The sequence below is a fragment of the Alligator sinensis genome, unplaced genomic scaffold, assembly GCF_000455745.1.
Source record: "Alligator sinensis unplaced genomic scaffold, ASM45574v1 scaffold1055_1, whole genome shotgun sequence".
Taxonomy (NCBI): domain Eukaryota; kingdom Metazoa; phylum Chordata; order Crocodylia; family Alligatoridae; genus Alligator; species Alligator sinensis.
The window spans coordinates 1,261,159-1,271,918 of NW_005842170.1; the positions used below are offsets into that span (position 1 = coordinate 1,261,159).

The 10,760-nt window shown below is 43.4% G+C and overlaps 1 pseudogene; it reads left to right on the forward strand.

The window, feature by feature from the left end:
- The first annotated feature begins 10,241 nt into the window (after positions 1-10,241).
- Positions 10,242-10,760, forward strand: part of LOC112550639 — a 3,139-nt pseudogene continuing 2,620 nt past the window's right edge.

Below are 10,760 nucleotides of genomic sequence, written 5' to 3' on the forward strand. Positions count from 1 at the left end.
AAAATAATTAAAAATGCTCCAGAGGGGGAAAATGTCAGGTTTGACCTAGAAACCACTACACATAGCCCAAGCAAAAGTCTCTGTTCTGTAACTAATGCTCAATTGCAATGATAAGGAGAAGACAGTCTTAGATAAAGGAGACTTGAAAACAAAAATAAAATTAGTGGAGTAGGGCAAAGAGCTGATTTAAATATTAAGATTCACACCCCTAGGTGGGGAGAAAGTATGCTAATGAAACATACATGTATGGAAATGAGATACATAGCTAAAACACAGGTATAGAGACATGCTCAGTAAAGAACTCCTTGCGTCACTCCCTTATAACCAATTAGCAAACAAGAATGCTTATGAAGGTCCAATACTCCTGTATAAAAGATGCTCATAATTAAGACTCTGTGTGCTTGTTACGTGAAATTATTCCGCTTGCACCTTGTATTGCTAGCAATAAATCTTTATACTTTCACCCCTGGTATCTTTATTGGCTTTTGCATACCGGGCACGATCCCAGACTTGAGCTGGGGCTCAACACTATGGTGTCATCTACCCATCTCAAGTCGGGAGGCTAGGAGCTGGTTTGCAGTCAGTCTTACAGTGCTGGTTGCTGTTCCCATACACCCTTTAGAAAATCCTGTATCTGCCCATAAATGCTAGTTAATGAAATTATTCATGATGGCTAGGGACAGACATTTAAAAAGCCTGAGCTTGAATTGATTCAACCTTTGCAGGTTAGTCTAACCTGGCTAGGCTGAACCAGTTTCCAACCATACAGACAATCCTTCTGAACTGAGGAAATACAGGCACATGTCTGCAGTGGCTCAGGCTGAAAGCCAGGGGGTGCTAGAGCAGCCCTCCCTGCCCTTCCACAGAGCTAAACTGAGAGGGATGGCCAGGCCCCAGCAGGGCTCTGATTAAGAAGGGGTGTGAACCCCCAAACTGCCTGCAGTCCCAAGCTTTTCCCTGCTTGCTGCTCAAGGAGCAGGAGTGTTGCGAGCCTGCAGCCCTGGGCTAGCACTCTGAGGAAAGGTGTGTGTGTGTGTGTGTGGGGGGGGGGGGCAGTGCATGCATCTGTTGATGATACTGAGCTTTTTTACTCTCCCTCCATGCTTCTGTATATAGTACTGTCTGCACCAAACTGACAGGCAAGCAAGCCCGGGGGAGGGGGAGCTGATGTCAGTGTTTATCACCCTTATCTCTGTGTTTATTGCCCATTAAGAAAACAGAGGGAGGTTACCAGCTATTTGTTGATTTGGCATGGACTCAGCATGTGGCCTGCTAGCTAATACACAGACACCTCTCAGCAAGTTAGAGGGGAGGGGGAAATTTGTGCTTAGCAGACAGTGGTGAGGGAGAGGGAGGGGAGCAAACAGCTCTTCTCAGTGTTTCCAAGGAAGGACATTAAACTACATGTTGATTAGCTGCAAAATGCCTGTCTGCCTTTGCCTGTCCCATAGCCTGGACTGTAGTCAGCATATGGTCTGCTAGCTAATGCTGAGGTGTCTGCATAAAGCAGAGGGGGGTGGGGAATAATCCCTGTTTATCACAGAGAAGCAAGGCAGATGCAGAGGGGAGGGGCCATCCCTGCTATGGAGCAGAGAGGCCTGCCCAGCCCAAGAACATGCCAGGATGCTGAGGACTCTGGTTTATCTTAAACCAAGCAAGGGGTGTGGGACAGATATTGCATAAATCAGATTGAGCCAAATCAGTTAGCTCTGATACAACATTCAACCAGGTTTATCTCAAACTGGTTTCAGCCATTTTCACACTGTTTTATGTGCACTGCATATCTGTTCTGTTACAGGTTTAAACCAGTTTCTGATCACTTAAACTGGTTTATGTGTCATGTCAGTCCCTAGCCTAACAAAGGACTTACTAAACTTGATTTAGGTTGCAGAATTGGGCTGTAACTTTCTAGTTCTCTGAGTTATTCTGAACTGATCAGAAGAGTTTCCTAGCTGATTTATTTAATCATCATGTCCAGTGAATGGGTTTTGCTCCTTTTCCTAGTATTTTACCCTCCCCAAATTTGTCCCTCAGCCTATGGGTAAATACACAGACTGAGAGAGGCCAGGAGAACTTGAACCTGTGTCTCTTCTTTCCAATTATTGTCAATAACAATTATTTTCTGCATTACATAATTTTTATTTCTTAAGGATTTATTCCACCCACAAGAGGTATACAAATATCATTGCCCCATTGACCCAAGGGTCAGTTGAAGCATAAATAGATTAATCCTTTTCTTTTCAAAGGTTAGGGGATGTGTGGAAAAGCTGAGAAGAAAAACTTACTCTCCAAGGCAAGATGTTTTACTACCTAAAGTATTAAATGCTTCAAAAAAGTTGTTTTAGATCTGAACTTAGTTATTCTGTCTATGATTATATTTCCCTACCCTTTCCAATGGGATCTACAGGTCTCAAAAGTGCTCAGAAGGTATAAAATAGTGCTAGTGCACATATTTTCAAATAGACAAATCAGAATTTACTAAGGCAGCATTGTGGCATCATAGGCTGGTTTTAAGCTAAGTCCTCCAAGAAGCAAGGCCTCATACTTTACCTGAAACTTCCAGATATTTAAAAGTTAGGAGTTTTTCTCATGACAAAATTTGAAAATACAGTAAAAGCTCTGTTATCCAGCATCCCCCGGGAATGGGGGGATGCTGGATAACAAAATATGCCAGTTAATTGAGCGGCCTGGGCCACCACTTCTCCTGCCGTGTCTGGAGTGTCCCTTCGCCCCTCCCGCGGCATTGCTGCCCCGTGGGACAGGGAAGCAGGCCCCACATAGCCCCACACAGCGTGTTAGGCCCCTTGGCCATGGGGGCTCAGCAGCGCAGGCTGCTTTGCCATGGGCCATGGGGGTTCAGAGAAACCAGAAGTGCCACGGTGGGCACTTCCCATTTCACTTTATCTTATAAGCCGGCATGCCGGTTAATTGAGCATGCTGACTTGTAAAATGCCGGATAACAGAACTTTTACTGTACATTGTTCAGAATTGTTACCATGTCTGATAAGCGCTAAACTGGTTTCAGTTCATTGGTCTAATGCTTACTAAATTTGTGAAAAAAATATATTATTTTTGTTTCAGTTATCCAATATGAAGGATCCAAAGGATTTCCCCCCTATAACATTCTTTCAGATCACAAAAAAGTGAAAAGGATCATTTTATTCATTAGAAAACTGAGATTCAGAAATTATGACAAGGTGAAGTAGACCTCAATACAGAACAAAAAGGCTTAGATTTGACTGCTGAGGCATGACATGTAGAGCATGTCTGCAGTCCCTACTACACAAAGCAGCAGGAAACTCAAGGACATTGCACTGCTTCCTAACTGAAGGCATTTTAGAAACTTTTGGGCAGGCAGGCATATTAGAATTAAATCACCAACAGTGCTAATTAGCTAATGAAATGCTGCACAAATATGGCTAAATATATTAATACATATTTCATTTCAATCAGATTAACAAGAAATAACATATATTAATACCTATTTCATTTCAATCAGATTAACAAGAAATATTTGTACAAATCTTTGAAAAGTAAGTTTCTATACGACTAAATGCTCATATTGTCATTTTCCCAAGTGCCATGAATTGTATTATGAAAGAACAGGGCCAAACAACCATGCTGATTACAGTATGCCAGGCAGACCTAGCTACAAGTATGCTGTGCTGTTGTTTTGTTTTTGATGGCATCTGGAAGATACAGGAAGGACCACAAGAGGGTTTACAAACTAATTAAAGGGAATCTCTCTAACTATAATACACCATAGGAAGAAAAAAATATTCTTGATTTCCACTGTGTGTGTGTGTGTGTGTGTGTGTGTGTGTGATCTTCCCTAATTTGGGGAAAATTAATTCTTAGGGAAAGGCAAATTATGGAGTGGGTTTGGGAAGAACATCTGAATGACCGATACAAACATTTTCTGTGGTTAGGAAGCCTAGATGTGCAACCATGTTTCGTGAAGGTAGACATTTTGGAATATTTATATAGTAGTGTTGATAAAAATTAAGCAGTGGATAACGGCTCTCTCTATTTGTAGGAAAACAGCTCTAACTGGGGATATTTAATAATGTATAGGCTATATGAATGCATAACCTGATATTTGTGAAGCACTAACTTTTTGTACTTATAGTATGTGTCTACATGTTCATTAATGCACCATAGTTACAGTGCATTAAGTTTAATACTTGCATAACCAAGTACTAAATCAATTAACATTAACTGGTGCTACAGTGCAGTAGCACTGGCACAAAGCTTTTTAGTGATGCTAACTGCTCAGTAGCCTAATACTAGTGCTTCATAGCGTATTAGTATGGTTTTGCCCTGCACACAACTGTGCAGTACATCCATAGGGCAATTCTACATGAGATGCTAAAAACTCAGTGGACTAATTCTACTGCACACTAGCAGGTCATGGTAAAAGCCATGATAATGTGCTGATGTGTAGTAAAATTAGTCTACTCCACATTAGCATCACATAAAAAATGTGCGCTGGCACTATTACACAGTAGCGCCAGTTATGGCATATTAAGTTATTACTTGTTATTACAGGTACTAAATGTACCATAATTGTGGAGCATTAATAAATGTGTAGATGTGGCCATAAACTTTCAGGAATTCTAACTAGTGCTACAATATTATTTACTTTTGACAAGAATTCCATCCAAAGCCTCAAGACATGTTTAGAAATGATTGCTCCCTTGAGACTGATGTGAGGTTGGCTGTAAATTAAATACAGATTCTGGTCTGTCCTTTAATTCTGTCCTGAATAAACAATACTTTGCTCTAGGGAGCACTAGGTTAATATATCTGGGCTGAGGTATAGAGAGATATGACAGAACTTTTGTTAATGATTGTTTTGTATCTTTTGAGAATACAGCAAATATTTCCAGCCTACTCCACTTTTTTCCTCTTTACCTACTGGTGAGACGTTAAATGTACCTTGAGAGAAAATCATCTGTTTGGTGTGGCATTCTATTCCCTGATGGATATCTTTTATGTGGTCTGAGTTATAGAATAAAGCTCTTGCCAGGATTTATAAATCACTTTTGTGCCCCTCTATATAAGTCCAAGATGCAATAAGTCAAAAGTAGAGTTTAGTGTTTGCAAGCAGGGGTGCACCTTTTTCACGCTGAAAAAGCTGTCATTTAATTCAGACTTGCAGTAAATGAACTCCTCTACTGCAGTGATATTATGTCTGAATTGGATACAGAATAGAAATTCTACCATCCACTACAGTAAATGTAATAAATACAGTAATAATATAAGCTCCAATTTCCACAGTTTCTAGATATGCTCAGTGATTTGTTCTTTTTACTGATAGGCAAATATCTATTGCAGACAACTGTCTTTTAGTGGTTTTCCACCTTGCTACCTAGATATCTGAAGATCGGTGACATCATTTCTACAAATTAATTAAATAAGGATCCCATCCAGGTATGCTTTTATTGGTTCTTTCTGTTTTTAAATGAACATATCAATTTAATTTGACATCCTGATCTGTCTTCTGTATTCTTAGTGCAGGAACCTGAAAATGCTAAAACTGGGAATTATATATCTAAAAAACAGATTAAAAACATGAAAACACTCGTGTGATCATCTCTAGCACAGACTTCAATACTAGACACCCTAACTTCACAGAAACTGAAGACTAAAAACTAGATATATATTTTATAAATCCTGACAGTTATTTCTAATTGTTATTTAATATGTCTATTATAATAGCAGTTTATAATATAAGGCTCCAATCCTGCAATCAGTTCACCCACACTGTTCCCTGTGCCCCTTTAGAGGTCCCATGACACCTGAAAAGGCAAGTACCCAGGTGTACATATGCTTAGTGAAAACATATTCTTTGGGACACTCTATTTAGAAATGGAAAGAAAATTGAAAAGCCATTTTTGAAGGATACTGGGCATGTCTACATGAGATGCTTAACTGTGCAGTAGCCCAGTTTACTGAGAAGTAAGCATGTACATCTACACATGTACATGCTTACTGCACAGTAAACCTTGCTAATCATGAAAAAAAATTGCTATCTGCAAATGCAAATAGCAAATTTTCTTTTGATTAGTAACAGTGTAGCAGTGCTCACGTAGATGATCGACCGGGAGCAAAACTGCTCCTGGTCAGCCATCCACGGGGGGCAGAAAATTGGTCCCTGCCCCAAGAAGCAGCCTTCCACCGTCAGAGTCCAGGTGGGGATTATGTTCCCCTGCTCCAGCAGCAGGGAGCTCTGAACCCCATGCTCTGAGATTGCATTTGGGGAGTGGGGGCTGAGAGATCCTTATTTCCCAGCTCCTGTTCCACAATCATGATCAGGGAGTTGGGGTTTGGGATATCCTTATCTCCCAGAGCCAGATCCATGGCCATCTCCCAGCATCATCCTCATGACCAAAGAGCTGGTGCTGGGACATAAGGATCTCCCAGATCAAGGCCCAGGACTGCAGAGCTGGGGCTGGGAGATAAGGATCTCCCAGCAGTTGCCTCGTGGTCGTGGAGCTGGCACTGGGAGATAAGGGTCTCCCACCACCAGCCCTGTGGTACAGAGCTGGCTCTCAGAGCTCCCTGCCAGTGGGGGCTGGGCGGGGAACAGGCTGGGGAGCTGGTTCCCTGCTCAGCTCCACAGCATGGAGCTGGGTGGGGAGGGAAGCTTGTTTTCCATTCAGCTCCATGAGCACAGAGCTCGGTGGGGAACAGGCTGGGGAGCTTGTTTGCCACTCAGTGCCATGAGCATAGAGCTGGGGAGCTTGTTCCCTGCTCAGTTCTGCAGTGCAGGGCTGGGTGGGAACAAGCTGGGGAGCTTGTTCCCACCCAACTCTACTCTCTGGAGCTCAGTGGGGAAAAAGCTCCCCAGCTTGCTCCCCACCCAGCTATGTGCTCGCAGAGCTGACAAGGGCTCCCTATGCTCCACCCTGTATGTGGGGTAGAGGCTCAGAACTGTCTTGGTCAGAGGCAGGTCCCAGCCCTATGGCCTGATGGGGTGATTGAGGCACAAGGCTTGGAAAGAGCTGCAAGGAGGAGTAGGTCTCAGCCCCTTGCAGTGATTTGTTGGTGGGGCATCTAGCAGTAAGTCAGTGCTAGCTGCCCCGCTGGTCCATTGGGGCATGGGGCTGGGACCTGCCCCTCCCCTGCAGCCCTTTCCAAGTCCCCTGTCCCTAATCAGGGATCCAGGGTCAGGAGATCCCTGCTGCTGAGGCAGGGTGACATTGTCCCCACCCCAGCAGCAAGCAGGCAATGGAGGAAGGATGTAATGTCCCTGTCCTGGCCTGGAGACAGCTGTCTTCTGTTCTGGTGCTCCCTGACAGCCCCTGGTCTAGCACCCAGGGGGAGCCTAAAGCTCCTCCTGGTGGCAGCAGGGGCTCATTGCAGGGCCTCGGGAAGTGGGAGCCACTTGCTGCCATTAGCAGCAAATCTGCTCCTGCTTCTCTGTGTGTGTAGAGAAGATGCTACCAGATGCTTGCCTGAGAGTAGCAGTTTACTAGTGAGTAAACTGATCCCAGATTAAATGCATGTGTAGAACTGAGTTTTTAAAATTTTCTTTCATGTTCATATGAAACGAAACAAAAAAATAGTTAAAATTCTCAGCAAAATAGAAATACCTCCCCCCGCCACCTCCACCATGAAAGTGAATCATTTTGTTCAGTAATTTCTATACAACATTCAGGAACTCCCTTCTGAACTGTAAGCCTTGAAACTTGGATGTTGGTCCTCCCAGGACTTTCAGGCTGTTATTTTCAGCTTGCTATTTACATACTTCTAGAAGGCCTGAAGTATCTTGAGGAATGAACGCTAGAATCCCTGGTCTTTTGGGTAAGAGGTATTCTACCTGGTGGTGACCCAGATACCTTTAAATTGTTGGTCCTACAAGAGTCTATGCAGTTGAAAGTTTTGGAGCACAAAACCAGGCGGTCTTCTGCCAGAACTTTGCCTACTTTTCAGAGACAGTCAGTCAAAACAAAGCACTCTCTGTGGAATATTTCCATTTGATGAATCATTAAACATCAACAAAAACTTTCATCAGAATTTTTCCAACTAGATTTAATCTACATTTGTTTCTTTTTTGGTCAGGGGACTTCGATATAGGATTATAAAATGATTTCACCTGTTTAGTGGTCTATTGATCCCCAGAAGTATTGGGGCTGTAAGTCACTAAGCTTCTCAAGGCAGGTGCATCTCCACGTGACGCTAAGTCGCCGTAGCAACATGCTATGGCGATGTAGTGTCAGTGGACACAAACTGTCATGCCACAGCTACAGTGCTGTAGCAACATGCTCACTCATTATAGCATGTTGCTATGGCAACATAGGGGCTAAAAATAACCATGCGCCACCAGCATGGAGCTGTACAGGCTGTTACTGTATCATCATTTAGTACTTCCAAAAGGAAATACTAAATGACAGCACAGTAACAAATGCACTATAGGGACATGTGTAGGTGCACCCAGGGGATCCCAAAGAATAGAATTTTAGCACAGGGAAGCTACAGTTCCTGCCCTGCTTCTATTTGCTTTGTAGAAGCAGCAAATCATAGTCCTTCCCTTTAGCAGCTTATCTCTGTGGACTGGTGCATCAGGAGTGTGGAGCAACAAATCCAAGGGGGAAAAGTTGGTTCCGAGGCCCATTGTATATTTCTTTATCTTCAGACAAGTTAAGGGCAGCCCACAGCACATGTTAGAAGTAGGGTTCCTTATTTTTCAGCACAGACATGTAGTCTAATACAGCCTTTATTCTTAGGGTCTGGTTACATGTTGCATTTTGAGCTCCTCAAATATTGATCAATTTTGGTACTAGCTTGAGTTCGGAGTAGTCACACCTTAAAGCTAAAACCCTTTCTGTTCCCCACTTACAAAGCTGTGAGTTCCCATTAGAGGGCAGGGGACAGACTAGGAGCTATAGCTCTGAGTTGCCACTACAATTGATGAGCCTGGACAGGCTTCTATCCCTGCTCTTGGTGAGGGTGTGTTGCAGAGATGGGCTGGGGTAGGGGGTGAGAATATTAAGCTGGGAGGCAGACAGTTAAAGGGATAGGGGTGGGTAATGAAAGCAGAAGTGGAAAGGGAATGGGAGTGGAGGATGGGTGAAATTAAGGAAATCAGCTACTGAAGGATAAAAGAAAAAGAAGCAAATAATAAGAATTCAAAAAGAAGCAAAGAGGAAGTAAGTGAAAGAAAGTGAAAGGTCCAATGTTTTAATACACTGAGATTTGGGATTGGGGTGTGGGGGGGGGTACTGGTCTTGCTTCCCAGAGTGCTGGGTGTGGGAGCAGTGAGAGAAGGTGCTTTTGAAAGCAAGCCCCAGCTCATGGGGACCTGATCCAGCCACCTACCTTGTTTCCCCCTGCCCCCAGACCTCACTCCTAGATCCGTCCATGCCCTGTGAACTAGCTAGCTGGCATGTGCTCAACAGATTTTTTGCACAGAGTTGCACCCCAGGGGGTGGGAAGGTCATGCCCCCAGGGGCAGGAGAGGCAGTTGTCTTGGTTTCAGAACCATCCCCTAGACAGTATAGGTCAGGGGGTGGAAAGTTGGTCTATACAGAACAGGAGGGTGGGAAACACTTCATTCTGGGATAGTGGAGGGCTGCAACTTGGGTGGCTCATCTGTGGGGACTATTAATGGAATACAAGGAGAGTGTCCAGACATGCATGGGCGTTTGGTTCCTCAGGGACAACTAGCAGTTGTGAACCTTGCACCACAGCTACTTGTCCCTGGGGAACACCCATGAGCTGCACTGGTGATTTTTTTGACCCCTGCATGGTGAATGGGTCAAAAAAACCTGCAGGAGAAAAAAAACCCCGAAACAGCACATGCTCAGGTAGAATGCCCTTGCAGCATGGAGAACACTGAACTGTGCAGTATGTGGCACCACAAATGTGTTTGCGACACCACATAGCACATGACAATGCTTGTCTGGATGAGCCCAAGCTGGGTAACGCAGATAAAACATAAACTTGACCTGGAGTGCCATAACTTTAAGCTGCCTAAAGTCTGCTTAAACTAGTTTCATTAGGTGTTAATGTGTAGCCAGTGGAGTAGTTAAGAGCTCCGGGAGCCACTTAAAAGTAATCTGTAACAAGTCCCTCACAAGGCCCTTATTGTTTATATTATGGAACTGCATAGAAGCACCAGCCATGGATCAGGACTTCATACTGCTAGGTGCAGTATCAAAACAAAACAGGAAGATATTCCCAGCTCCTTGGTACTACAATCTTTATGTCCATGTATGTCTTCCTGGCTGTTTCCTATGCCGTATGTTCTGAGAACTCATAGTGTACTAATTATTCAGTTGAACAGCCCTATAGGCATTCACAGCACTTTACAACCTTCTGTAAATTTCAGTGTCCAACATTTTGACAAGCTCTTAGAAATGTTCGGTATTGGGCATTTTTTTTTTTTTTTTGCTATGGTGCTTCACTTCTGTTGACATACACTTGTAATAATTCACAAAACATTTTATAAATATGTATAAATGATGACATAAAATGCTGGGATTCTACATATTCTAGATATTCTGATTATCTATTGGCATAGTGAATTATAAAGAACTACAATGTATCAAAATTTCTTCATGTTCTATGATGCTAAATCCTTACATGGCATTGTGAGGATTCTTCTCATATATGTGTGTAGCAGGACACTAAGGTGCCTGCTACTACGAGAGCCAGGAAGGCTCATCAGGTATGGGTTGCCAGGGCAACAGGAGGCAGCAAATGACCCACACCTGCCCGTGATCAGCTGGTTATAAGGGGCAAGGCCTGGCTCT